We start from the raw sequence: 13,567 nt of genomic DNA, 5'->3' as shown, positions 1-13,567 counted from the left end.
TTGAGTAGACAGTTGTTCAGTTTCCATGAGTATATTGGCTTCTGTTGTTTCTTTTGTGATGCCTACTCTTAGTCTGTGGTAATCTGATAGAATGCAAGAGGCTATTTCAATCTTCCTCTTTACGTTGAGGCTTGTTTGTGTCTGATTATATGGTCAGTTTTGGAGAAGGTTCTGTGAATTGCTGAGAAGAATGTATATTGTTTTGTTTTGGGGTGAAATGTTCTATAGATACTTATTAAACCCACTTGATTCATAACTTCTGTTAGTTTTATTTTGTCTTTGCTTAGTTTCCATTGGTGAGAGTAGGATGTTTAAGTCCCCCACTATTATTGTGTGTTTCAATGTGAGCTGTGTGCTTTGTGCTTTAGTAAAGTTTCTTCTACAATTGTAGGTACCCTTGCGTTTGAGGCATAGACATTCAGAATTGAAACTTCATCTTGGTTAATTTTTCCTTTAATGAGTATGAAGTGTCCTTCCCCATCACTTTTGATTACTTTTGGTTGGAAGTCTGTTTTCTTGGATACTATAATGGCTACGCCAATGTTGTGTGAAATATAGAAAAGTATCCCACACTATTGCTGGCTAAGCACTGGCAGGCAGGCTGACCTGTTCTCAGCCTAGCAGACTCTCTGCCTCAGAGCTCTGAAATCGCTCTCTTCTTCTGTATCACTAAATTCCCATAGATGGCTATTGCCACACATGCCCTATGCTTCCAAATTCCCATGGCTAGCTGGGGTGCACTCTTGTACACCATGCTCTGTTGCCATACTTTTCTCTGGAATCCAGTTGAGTCACCATGTGAAGGAAAATACCACACAATCTTAGTTTAGAATCAATTGCTGGGTGCAGACCCTAGCATCCTAATTTTGTAAACGAATCTATGTTAAAAATCCTGGAATGGCAGATCCTGGTGGATTCAAAGCAACAGGCTCTGGCTTCCTACATTCTGTCTCTACATGCTGAGCAATCCAAAAGGGCCATTCCTTTCTCCCGCCTTCCTTCTTCCTCATCCCAATCCTGATACCCACCTACTTGCCCAGTGATTGGTCCCTTGTAATCTTTATTCGTTAGGGGAAAATTCCACCACACTCCAACTTGTTTCTTGGGACAGTTTGCTTGAAAAACTTTTCTCCAGCCCTTTTGTCCAAGGTAATGTCTATCTTTGTTGCTGAGGTGTGTTTCTAGTATGCAGCAGAATGATGGATCCAGTCTGTTAGCAGCCTGTGTCTTTTTATTGGGGAATTGAGTCCATTGATATTGAGAGATATTAATGACCAATGATTTTAGTTCCTTTTTGTTGTTAGAGGTATAACTCTCTCTCTCTCTCTCTGTGTGTGTGTGTTTCTGCACACATGTGTTTTTCTTCTTTTGGGTTTGTTGTGAGATGATTCATTTATTGTTCTTTCTTTTATAGAGTTACCTTCCTTGTGTTGGAGTTTTCCTTCTAGTATCCTCTGTAGGGCTGATTAGTAGAAAGCTATCATTTAAGTTTGGTTTGTCATGCAATATCTTGGTTTTTCCATCTATGATGATTAAGAGTTTTACTGGGAATAGTAGTCTGAGCTGTCATCTCTGGTCTTTTAGGGTCTGCAAGATATTTGTCCAGGATCTTTTGGCTTTTTAGAGTTTCTATTGGGAAGTCAGGTATAATTCTGATAGCTCTGCCTTTATATGTTACTTGGCATTTTTTCCTTACTGCTTCTTAATATTCTTTGTTTGTTCTGTATATTTAATTTTTGATTATTATTTGATGGGAGGATTTTCTTTTTTGGTCCAGTATTTCTTTAGGTTAGGGAAATTTTTGCCCACGATTTTGTTGTAGATGTTTGCTGGCCCTTTGAACGTGGAATCTTCACCTTCTTCTCTTCCTCTTATTCTTAGGTTTGGTCTTTTCATTTTGTCCCAAATTTCCTGGATATTTTGGATTAGAAACTTTTTATACTTGGCATTTTCTTTAACTGTTATATCAGCATCTTCTATGGTATTGTTCTATACCTGAGATTGCCTCTTCCATCTATTGTACTGTGTTGGTGAGGCTTACATCTGCAGTTTCTGTTCTCTTTCTTAGGTTTTTCATCTCCTGTGTTGTTTCTATTTGTGATTCTTTATTGTTTTTATTTTCTTTTTCAGGCATTGGACCATTTTGTTCATTTCCCTCACGTTTGATTATATTTTCCTCTATTTCCTTAAAGGATTTATTCATTTTCTTTTTGAGGGCTTCTACCTGTTTGTCTGTGTTTTCCTGGTTATCTTTAAGGGATTATTTATATCCTCTATGAAAGCTTCAATCATCTTTATGAGATAGGATTTAAGTTCAGAATCTTGTTCTTCAGGTGTTTTAGTGTATCCAGGGCTTGGTGTAGTAGAAGATCTGGGTTCTGATGATGCCAGATTGCATTGGCTTCTGTTGATTATGCTTTTGTGCTTGCACTTGCAACCTGGTTGTCTCTGATGTAAATTGGCTTGGATGTCTCAGATTGGTGCAGACTTTCCCCAAGGTACATGAAGCTGTGTGTCCTGGGTTAGAACGGGCTTACTTAGAAGCAGTCAGTGCTGTGTCTTTGATTATAGCAGGCTTTCTGTGACCCTGTTTATAGCAGACCTTCTGCATCCATGGCTAGAGCAGTCCTCCTGGAAGGCAGGCAGAGCTCTCTCTGTGTGTGTGTGTGTGTGTGTGTGTGTGTGTGTGTGTGTGTGTGTGTGTGTGTGTGTGCAATGCAAGCTGATCTGCCATGGTGCAATTGGAGGTGGGACCAGAAGGGTGCTGGGACTTTGACAGGCTATGACAGATCCCCCCATCTCCTGGGCTTAGTGGGGTCCCAGATGGCATGAGTATTGGGGCAAGGGACTCACCTGTGTCACTGGTTAGAGCAATCCTCCTGGGAAACAGGTGAGGCTGTAATGTGGGGGAGTAGGCATATCAATCTGCCAAAGGTGCAGTTGGAAGTGTGGACCAAAAGGACGAATCAGCAGAGCATTTCTAAGCCAGTGGTTCTCAAGCTTCCTAAGGCTGAGGCCCTTTAGTAAAGTTCTTTGTGCTGTAATGATCCACAACCATAAAATTATTTTTGTTGCTACTTCATAATTGTAATTTTGCTGTTGTTATGAATTGTAATATACATCTCTGATATCTGATATATGACCACTGTGAAAAGGTTGTTCCACCCACCAAAGGGTCATGACCCACTGGTTGGGAACTGCTGTTCTATGGCTAGTGCTCAGTATTACATATCCACAACATTAAAAATAAATAAAAGAATAAAACCAGCCAGCATATGCAATTTTCTCAACAGAGGAAAGTATTTTCTCAATTGAGGTTTATTTAGAAAGTTAATTGTTCCAGAGTTACTTGCTTTCTGTGACTTCCTTGTTTTGAGTTTATGCATTTCCTTCAGATAAACTATTTGTATCTAATAAATAACATTGTTTGAAATATAGAACAAAGATAATTATTCACACTTTGTTGTGTTAAGTCATTATAGAGCTAATAATGTAATTCTGTTAATAATTTTGTAACTATAAAACAAGCCAGAGAGAGAGAGAGAGAGAGAGAGAGAGAGAGAGAGAGAGAGAGAGAATAATCGTGAATAAAGATAATTAAAATGGAAAGCTCAAAACCAAAGAGCATCAAAACATAGGTGATCATGTAAGAAAAGTTTAGATCCTCAAAAGAAAGCCTCCTATCAGAGGTATTTTGTGGCTTGGGTTTTGAGGGATTGAGAGTCCTCAAGTGCATGATATTTGGAAGTAGTATCTGGGGCTTGCAGGAATCCCTGCTAATGACCCTATATACCAAGGCAGCAAGGCTGAGTCAACACTTGGAAAGCATTGGGGTAACACAGGGAAATGACCTTGATAAAAAGGTAGCTTCCAAGAGTATAACCAGGTGAGCTATCCCTGATACCACAGAGCAGAACAATGTAGAGATAAACTAAAATTCTTCAAGTGCATTGAGCCAGTGTAAAACAGACTGATATCAGGATGGATATAGAGGGTAGATTAAGGCAGGATGGAGGGTTATCAGGACCACACTGTGAGAGTTCTCTCACATAATACTTATATGTCTTATTTTTCCTTCTGTCTTTTAACTGTTCCCATTGTTTGTATGATCACAAAGACAGAACTGAAGGTGACCAAGGGACTCAAAAATGTAGAAGAGGTCAGAACCAATAGATTGTGGGGTTTTAATCGAAAGATGGGAACAGGCTGCAATCTCACTGTTAACATTCTGGGAAGCTGTGGATTCTATCTATACATGTCATCCTCAGCGAGAGCAGTCTAATATCTAGCAAATACTCAGTTTCTCAGGGATATTTTGTTTTGGTATCTCATATCTCATTAACGTTTAGTAGGGCATTTATTTATATCTTTTTTATTGTCCATCCCCATCTTTGTTTAACACTTATGTCTGACATATCTCACAGGCCACTCACTAACTTGCATCTATGATTAACACTGGTTTCTTCTATGCCTCAGAAGGCACTTTCATACTTACCATTTATACTTGATATTTCTAATGAGTATTTTCACGTCTATTTGGTCTCCCTGTTTTTTCAATGAGAACTGAATCCCCTCAGATATTATAGCCAACATACCTTAGAAAGATGAGGATATGAACAAAGACCATTCACTAGTTTGCTGTAGGTCGTAGAGATTAGTTCTAGAGTGTGCTAAGCAAGGGATCCTGGCAAGAGGTAGCAGGGCAATCCTCTTCCGTAGGGTTCTTCCCACATATCCTATTGTCTCCGAGCTTGTGGATTGTCCTGACTGATTTTCAGGGGTGATTTATAAGTGGTCACTGAAAGAAGCCCTACACACAGCTGTATGCTTTAAAAGCATTCTTACTGTAAACTGTATTATGGTGTTTATTCTTCTACCATTACATCTTTCCCAGGACTGATAAATTATTTACTTAATGTTGACAAGGCTAAACTAGAAAAACATGCCAAAATTTCGATATTCAGAGGCCTGAAGAAGGTTAAGGCACATAATTTTTTTTCCAGGCAGATGGTTCCAGAATCTTTCAAGGTAGAATTAAGACTCACAAAAATTTTGATTATAAGTAATATAAAATTAGGATTTGTAATGCACTGTGTCCTGTAATCCCTGTTGGAACCCACACACAATTGATTCTTGATGTTCAGCGTTGTTAAATTCCAGCTGAACTCAACTTAGCTGAGTTCTGAAACAAGAGAAAAATCCCCACTCTTACTTACAGTATAAGACCTTATTCTTTGTTTTTCATCTTGGATCATGGAAATCACCAAAGTTTTACCACTGTGACTCGAGACCCTGATTGGGAGGTTGAAATAGATCTGATCCAACATTGGGTAAGTTCTGCTTTCCCAGGCATCCACTCTAATATGTCCACACACTACAACAAACATATTACAAAAGTATCTACTTAAAATTTTGAAGTTCTATATCCAGGTAATTTAATAATCATCTGGAGATTGTTATTAAGGCAAAAGCCCCAAAATATAGATGACAGGACACTTCCTAAGCACTACCAGTTCCACCACAGGAAAGCCCCACTATGCCAAAGCTGCCCTGTTTAGTTTTGCATATTGTTTTAATTCTCAGGGCTTGCTTGACCAAGGTGCCTTTTATTTTTTAAGTTTTAATGAAAACCTGCCTGTTGTGCTTTAAAGGGATCTTCTTGACAATCATGAGGAGAAAATTTACAAAATGACTTTTACATTTTGGCTTATGATTTGCTATTAAAAAAAGAAATCGGTTGTGTAAAAGCAATGCTAAATTAATATTAATGTATTTATGTGATCAGTCATTTTAATACTTGACTGAATGTCACTTTCCTAAGGATAGACACAATGAATAAGGTTTTGGAGAAGAGGGATGCAAAGGAGTGGACTCAACACAACATGAAATTATTTGGAACACTGAAAATAACTGAAATTCAGAGATAACAAATAGGTTTTATTTTACATCTTGCTTATGCTTAACAAAGAGCCCCAGGCAAGATGCTGCAGAGTATTTTTAATAAATACATGTAACATTTTGCCTTATTCTCAATTACATATTTTTATAAAGTTTTTTTTAAGGAACAGGAGATTCTTTTTATATTCACAGTTTAACAGAAAAAAAAGAAAGAAAATTATTACAGTGTTCTAGAAATGTTCCTAGAACAGGAAGGGTAGGAGGAGGCCCATCCATGATAATAAAAACAAGGTGACTGGACTCTCCTCACAGCTGCAGAAAGCTGTCTCTTATACTGTGCTAGAAAATGTCACTGGAGCCCCACATATTCTACCTGGCCTCCCTAACTTCTTCCCTTCCGCTCCTGGTTTGTTTGTCTTTTAATTCACTCTCTAGCAATTTCTTTCTTCATGACATGACTCCTTGCAATTAAAAAGTAGAATAGAAGATCGTTTATGCCCCATATATTGGCCTATGGAAATGAGACAAGACCCAGAGAAAGGAAACGGAAGTAAAACTGGTTCTGAAACAGATAGAGACTCCTCAGGAAGTGAGTAGAAAGAAACCTTGCAAGTCAGAGGAGAAGCACTGGCCAAAGGAATAGAACAGAACGTGGTTTATGGTTTACTGTACTTCCTCCCAAATATGGCTAAAAATGGAAAGTAAAATTCTGCTATGTAGGAATTTCAAAATAGGTGGGTGGGTACAGAGTTTAAAACAAAACAACCACAAAAAACCCAATGAATTCAAGTTACCACATCAAAAGCCCCAAACACAATCAGAATACTATCCAGTGAGTACGTTCAGTTATGGAATTTAATAAAAATTATTTGTCCTGAAAGAGTTCTCAGTAAATTGGGAACAGAAGGGAATTTCCTCAACTCGCCATAGGAAATTTGTGAAGAGCTTACAACTAGTAACTTAATGGTCAAAGTCTGATGCCTTCATCCCAGCGATAAAGACAGTTAGATGCTTGTTTGTATTGCTTCACTTCAGCACTGTCCTGGCTACCTTGACCCCAGGGGATGCTTGTTTGCATGCTTGAAACATAACAAACAACAACAATAACAACAACAACAACAACAACAACAAAATGAGAGCAGGAGATCAAGAGCTAGAGAAAGCAAAGGAAGGTTACACTTTTGAGTTGGAACTTAGAAAACCAGTCTTACTTAGCAATGGAGACTCACAAGCTGTAGCACTGGGGAGGGACTCCTTGGAGGTATAAGTGTACTGTCTTATAAAGGAGATAATCATTACCCCTACATTGTTAGACTACTTTAAGGTGAATCAGGATTCCTGTGGGATGGTCTCCTGGACAGGTGACTCACAGGCCCATTTGCATGAACTGTTAAGGGAGGAAACAATTATATCTAACATTTTAATTTGGAAGGATGTGGTGGTTTGAATGGGAATGGTCTGCATAAGCTTACAGAGGGGTGACACTATTGGGAGGTGGGGCCTTGTAGGATGAAGTGTGTCGCAGGGGTGGGATCTGGGGTTTCAGAAAATTTCTCTTCCTGTTGCCTGCATATCCAGATTTAGCTATCTCTCTTTCACTATGTCTTCCTGCATGCCACCACGCTTCCTGCCATGATGATACTGAACTGTAAACCTGTCCCAGTTAAATGTTTTTCTTTGTAAGAGTTGCTATGGTCATGGTGTCTGTACATAGCAATAGAAACCCTAACTGGGACAGAGCAGATGAGAATGTTCTGTCTTCACCAGGGCTAAAGGTAAACCTCAGATTCAGGAGGGAAGTACCTTTCCCTAATGCTGTTTCACATAGCTCCAGTACTTTCACTTTTTAAATTAAGTATCTTAATCCTAAAGAGAGTGAATTGTGAAACTTCCCTTTCTAGGGGAAACAGAAGGTGGGATTTAAAGCCAAAGATGAAGCAAGGGTCCACACTCAGTGGCCTCTAAAGCTGCTAATAGTTCTTGTGATCTAACAAAAATACTTGATAAAACCAACTGAAGGGAGAAAGTTTATTTTGGCTCATGAGTCCACGTACAACCTATTGTGATAGGGACAGTATTGGTGGGAGGCACATAGGCAGCTGGTCACATTGTCCCTGGTCAGGATACAAGCATGTATTACTGGTGTAGAGCTTGCCCTCTCCTCCTTATTTAGTTTAGGGCCCCACCACACGGGACGGTTCTGTGCATATTCATGGGAGGTCTTCCCTCCCCAGTTAAATCCTCTTGGAGACACCATCATAGACACACTCAGAAGTTTGTTCCCATAGTAATTCTAAATCTAGTCACATTGACAATGAAGATTTATTTGTACAGGTTTCAAAAGAGAATATATTAATTGTGTGTTGTTTATTAATGCATAATAATCTAACCATAAAAGTTGGTGACCCAGAATAACTAACTGTAAGCATTTATTATCTAATAGAATTTATAGCTCGGAACCCAGAAATAGCTAAATTGAGTAGTCTTGGTTTCCGGTTGAAGACAGAGTCAAGATGTTAGCCAAGGCTGAAGACTCTGAACTGTAAGTTGGCACTGAGGATTTGTTTTCCAACTGTTCATTCACATGCCCAGACAAGCCAGTATTGGCGAATGTCAGGAGGCCCGCATTCTTCATCTTGTGACTCTCCCTATGGGGTTTTGAGAATGTCTTCCTAATATGGCAGCTGGTTTCCATCAAAATGAGAAGTCAAAATACATTAAAGAGACAACAGTAATGGTTTTATGACTTAATTTCAGAAAATTTCTATGGTGTTCTAATAGTTACAATTTAGGAGGGAAACACATAGGGGTATGAACATCAATATTTTGGGATCATTAGTGGTTTATCTTGGAGGCTAGCCACAGAAATCTGAAAATACATAACGATGACCTCAATGTCTTAGCTGAATGTAACCTTTAGATTTTTTTTATGTATACACAGAAGTTAGTGATGTCAGGTGTGTTCCTCAGTTGCTATCCAGCTTATTTTTTGAGGTAAGGTCTCTCACACAACCTGAAGCTTACTGGTCTGGCTAGACTTGCTGGCCAGAAAGCCCCAGGGCTCCCCCTGATTCTGCCTCCATACAACTGGGATCCTAGATGAACTGTAACATGCCTGACTGTTTACAAAGGTGCTGGGAGCACAAAGAACTCAGAACCTTACCTTTGCATGACAAACACTTTACTGACTGAGGTACTCCCACAGCTGTAGGATGGCTTTTAAAACCCTGACTGTACAAAGCCTTCTTAAGGATGCCAAGCACCTGGAACACTCATATTTTGTTGCTAAAAACGACACGGCCATTGCAATGAGCTAGGCCATGTCTAAAATGATGTTTATGCTTACCTCTTGCCCTAGGCATTTAAATAAGACACACAGAAACACAGCTCTGTATAAAGAGCTGTATATGAATGTGGATGGCACTTCACAGTCACTCAGACAGAAATACATCAAACGTATTAGGTACGGCCAGTGACATAACTTAGCTGATAAGTCTTATGACCTGAGTTTAATTCCCAGGATCCATATAGTAGAAGAGGAGAACCAGGCTTTCCAAGTTATTCTCTTTCCTCCATGCATGCCCCCTACACCCCTCTCCCTGTCCCTCTAAACGAAGCATTTTTAAAAATGTAGCAAATCAAAATAAGATATTAACTGAAAGTGGAAAAATCAAAGTGTCGTGGGATTTTGGCAAATGATAAATTCAAAAGTGTACATATACATGGTCACAGTTAAATTTGAAAATCATTATGCTAAGTGAGAAAAAAAAAGCCAATGTAACAAACAGGCTACATGGCACAATATAATGGGATACGAAGCACAATCCATCCTTACTTCAGCCTGCAAAAGAGGATATAGGAAACACTGTGATTGTCCAAGATTGAGAACGAGTAGGAAAAGAGGGTTGACTACTAAGCTCTTTGGAAACTCTTGTGGCTCTTGGAAACATATGCTGGTCATAGTAAGGGTTTACTGCCATACTCATGCTTTACCTAAGATCTGTCAAATTATACCCCTGAAGTTAGTGACTTTTTTTTAAAATTTTTTATTTCTTTTATTGGTTATTTTATTTATTTACATTTCAAATATTATCCCTCTTCCTGATTTCCCCTCTATCCCATCCCCTATTCCCCTGCTTTTATGACAGTGCTCGCCCACCCACCCACTCATACCTCAATGGCCTGGCATTCTCCTACGTTGGACATTGGTGACTTTTTTCTATAAATTACTCCCATGAGCCCGAGTTCAAAGAGAGCAAATACAATTTAAATAACACGACAGATTTGGGATTTCAGTGTTTTGTGAGAAACTTACATTTTAATACTAGGTAAGGTATTATTTTTAAGGGAAATTATAATAAGAAGGCCATGGTTCTTCCAAGAAAGAGAATTTATGAATTTGCTTTTTTAAATCAGTTGCTTAAAGTACAACTCTCTTGACTAACATGGAGGATTGGCAAGTCAAAATTCTCATGGGAACAGAGATATAACCAAGTCCAGTGTCAGTTGGGCAGAAACAGGGTAAGCCAGACATGCAGAAGGCATTGTATTAAGAATATTTAGTATCTCTGCAAGGTCACACTTTTGACCGGTTCAGGCTTTCAACTTATTGGATTAGGTCTATTCACATTAAGAACAAACTGCTTTGCAAAAGCCTCATCTGAAAGCACTTTCTCTGAAATAGCCACAATAATAGTTGGCCCGAAATAAGGGTGCTATGGCAGGTTGCAATATGATAACCATCACAGGAGGGGATTATTTGACTGTAAAAGGGGTTAAGGATCTTCTAAATGCTCAGAATCTGACTCAGTATTGTCTTAGGTACAACTATTTCTCAAAACTCATTGAGCAGTAAACTTCACACCTGCCCATTGTGATAAATTAATGATATATTCTTAATAAACACTCCAGAAGAGACTCTGGAAAGCTGTCTGAAGACTGATGTTGCAGTTTACCTAGCATACAGAATGCATATGTGTGCATAAATATGCATATGGCTTTGTGTGTATGTATGTGTACATGTGTGTGCCTAAGTGTATGTGTGTATGTGTATGAATGCATGCACATATATGTGTGTCTGGTGGTGGTAAGTGCTGATGATTTTGCTTCTAATATTTTTCTCCACTTGTATCTCCTCTGTTCTTGAGCCACCCACACCGATATTGAACATGTGAGGCCACCATTAGTCACCGCCACTTTTAAGAACCTATTTTATTTTCTGCAGTTTTTTGGAAGTATGTGGGTTACCTCTATTATGCTCTCACTAATTAGACCATCATTACTCCTTTTGCCGAAATAGAGACAGAATGTATGTTCAGCCTTAAATGACTAAGGAGGTAGGAAGAAATTTAAATGGCATTTTTATCTTTTATTAATGGAGGAAATAGCAAGGGTAGGCATGTGCAGTTACTATTCTGGTCACCTCATTTTACTCAGAGTTCTACATAACTTTCTAGATTGAATTCATGTCATTAGAGGACAAAGCAGTAACAACTTTGAGCTTGCTAACAGTCTCTTCCTAGCTTACCCAAGGGCAAACGCATAGCATTAGAGCTATTTTAAATACTAAAAGCATCAGAATTGTCTTAAAACATTAAAATGTGTAGTATAATGAAAAAGAGTATAGGAAATCATCAATTGAGAAGTAACCACTATTTGAAGAATCAGTTTATAAATCAAGGCAGACATTTTTGTATGGGAACTAATCTCATTAAATGGACATGTGCAAAAGCATAAATTCTCATGATGTAGAAAAATTTTATTAAATTTTTGTCAACTTTTTCAGGGTTTTTTTGGGGGGAGGGGTCAGGTAATAGAGGGTTGTGAGTCATAATCCAAATTATTCCTGAGAATATTCTGGTTGCTGCTTCAAATTATATAGCAAGCTATATAATGAGCATAGACATGTAATCAGACTTGGGAAGAACACACTCAACTTTGTCCCATTTTGTTTTCCTGGGAGGAAACAGGATGCAGGCATAATAGCCTTGTATGTTATTAAGAAGTAGTCTATGGCTAAGACTTTTGGCATGAATCAGACATAGGACTTCTCTGTATCCTAAATATCAGAAATCCATTGACCCATTTCAAGTTTGAGGTTGGTGGGGATATCTCCTACTTTACCCACAGAAAGCACAGAAGTGGATTTCTAAAAATAAATAATAATGCATCTATCTTCTTTTTTTCTTTATTGTTCCTCTCTCTTCTCCTGATCTTCTCTCTCTCTCTCTCTCTCTCTCTCTCTCTCTCTCTCTCTCTCTCTGACCTAAGAGAGGGAGCTAAACTCTTAATGCCTTTTATTCTGGAAATTTGCATGCGACAGGTAAAAATCTTCTCAGCCTGGCATGCTGATAACTATGAGCAAAGCCCCTAGGTCACAGTGATAGGTAGATGCCAATGCCTATGTCTTGTGTCTTTATCTGTCCTACCCCTGATTCATTCAGAAACACACATTTTTGTGACAACTTTCTGGTATTCCAAACTTTTCCTGAGGCATTAAATACTAATATCCATCAAGAATACTTAATGGACATTTTTCTTGAAAGAGAAACTTAGAGAAATACTTGTTCCTTGGAAACTCATAGTTTAAACAAAACAAATTAATGAATACTATATTATTGAAAATAGCACAGGAAAACTATTTTACCACTTGTGTTAACCTAATATGCTTAGTTGAACCTAATAATCATTAAAAGGGGCAAAGTATCTATGATAGTTTGAATGAAAATGCCCCTATACACTCATAGGAAATAGCATTATTTAAAAGGATTAGAACCAATGGCCTTATTGGAGTAGCTATGGCCTTATTGGAAGAAGTAAACCACAGGATGGGATGGGGAGTGGGTGAGGTTTCAAGGCCCCACACTATGCCCAGTGTCTCTCTCTTTATGTTACCTGCAGGTCCAGATATAGAGCTCTTAGCTCCTTCTCTAGAACCATATCTGCCTGAGAACCAATTCCTTTCCTGACAATAATGAACTAATCCTCTGAACCTGTAAACCAGTCCCAACTAAATGTTTTTCTTTATAAGTGTTGCCAGGGTCATGGTGTCTCTTCACAGCAATAGAAGCCCTAACTAAGGCAGTGTGAGATATACAACAATCAGCAACTATTAATTGATAGTGTATAAAATAACACTCCCAGGCTGCTGTTCACTCCCCTGAAATATTCTCTGGGATCAAGATATTTTGTAACTCCTTTTCTAGTAGCTCCACCTAGATTCCTACCTTGACAGAGAGTCCTCCCCAGTCTAGCTAATTGTTAAACACTTGTAAGATAAGGCAGTTTTTTTTCTCTAAAATACTGTGTATCTTTAATTATGCTTGGACCCATTTCATTTAATGATGCTAGAGAAATGGATACACAAAACACCATGACCAGAAAAGCCTAGCAGGGTAGGTGCCTAGATTTTTATCCTAGAGCTGGCGAAAAACGGAAAATTAAGTTGGGCAGACTTATTTTTTCCATTTATATTTCCAATCAGACCACTCCTGCCCTTTTTCTTCCTCTAGTACACATGAGCAGATGTTGGTGGCATAATTCTGCTCTCACTAAAATCAGGAAAAATTGCCCATTCCTTATGGTTTTCTAGTGCCCATTCCCAGTCTTTTTGGGGTGTGATTCTGATAAGCTGATGGTCCTTGAAACTGTGTAGAGAGCTCTTGAATGC

Source organism: Rattus rattus, chromosome 7 (assembly GCF_011064425.1).
Source record: "Rattus rattus isolate New Zealand chromosome 7, Rrattus_CSIRO_v1, whole genome shotgun sequence".
Taxonomy (NCBI): domain Eukaryota; kingdom Metazoa; phylum Chordata; class Mammalia; order Rodentia; family Muridae; genus Rattus; species Rattus rattus.
This window is presented reverse-complemented; position numbering follows the sequence as displayed.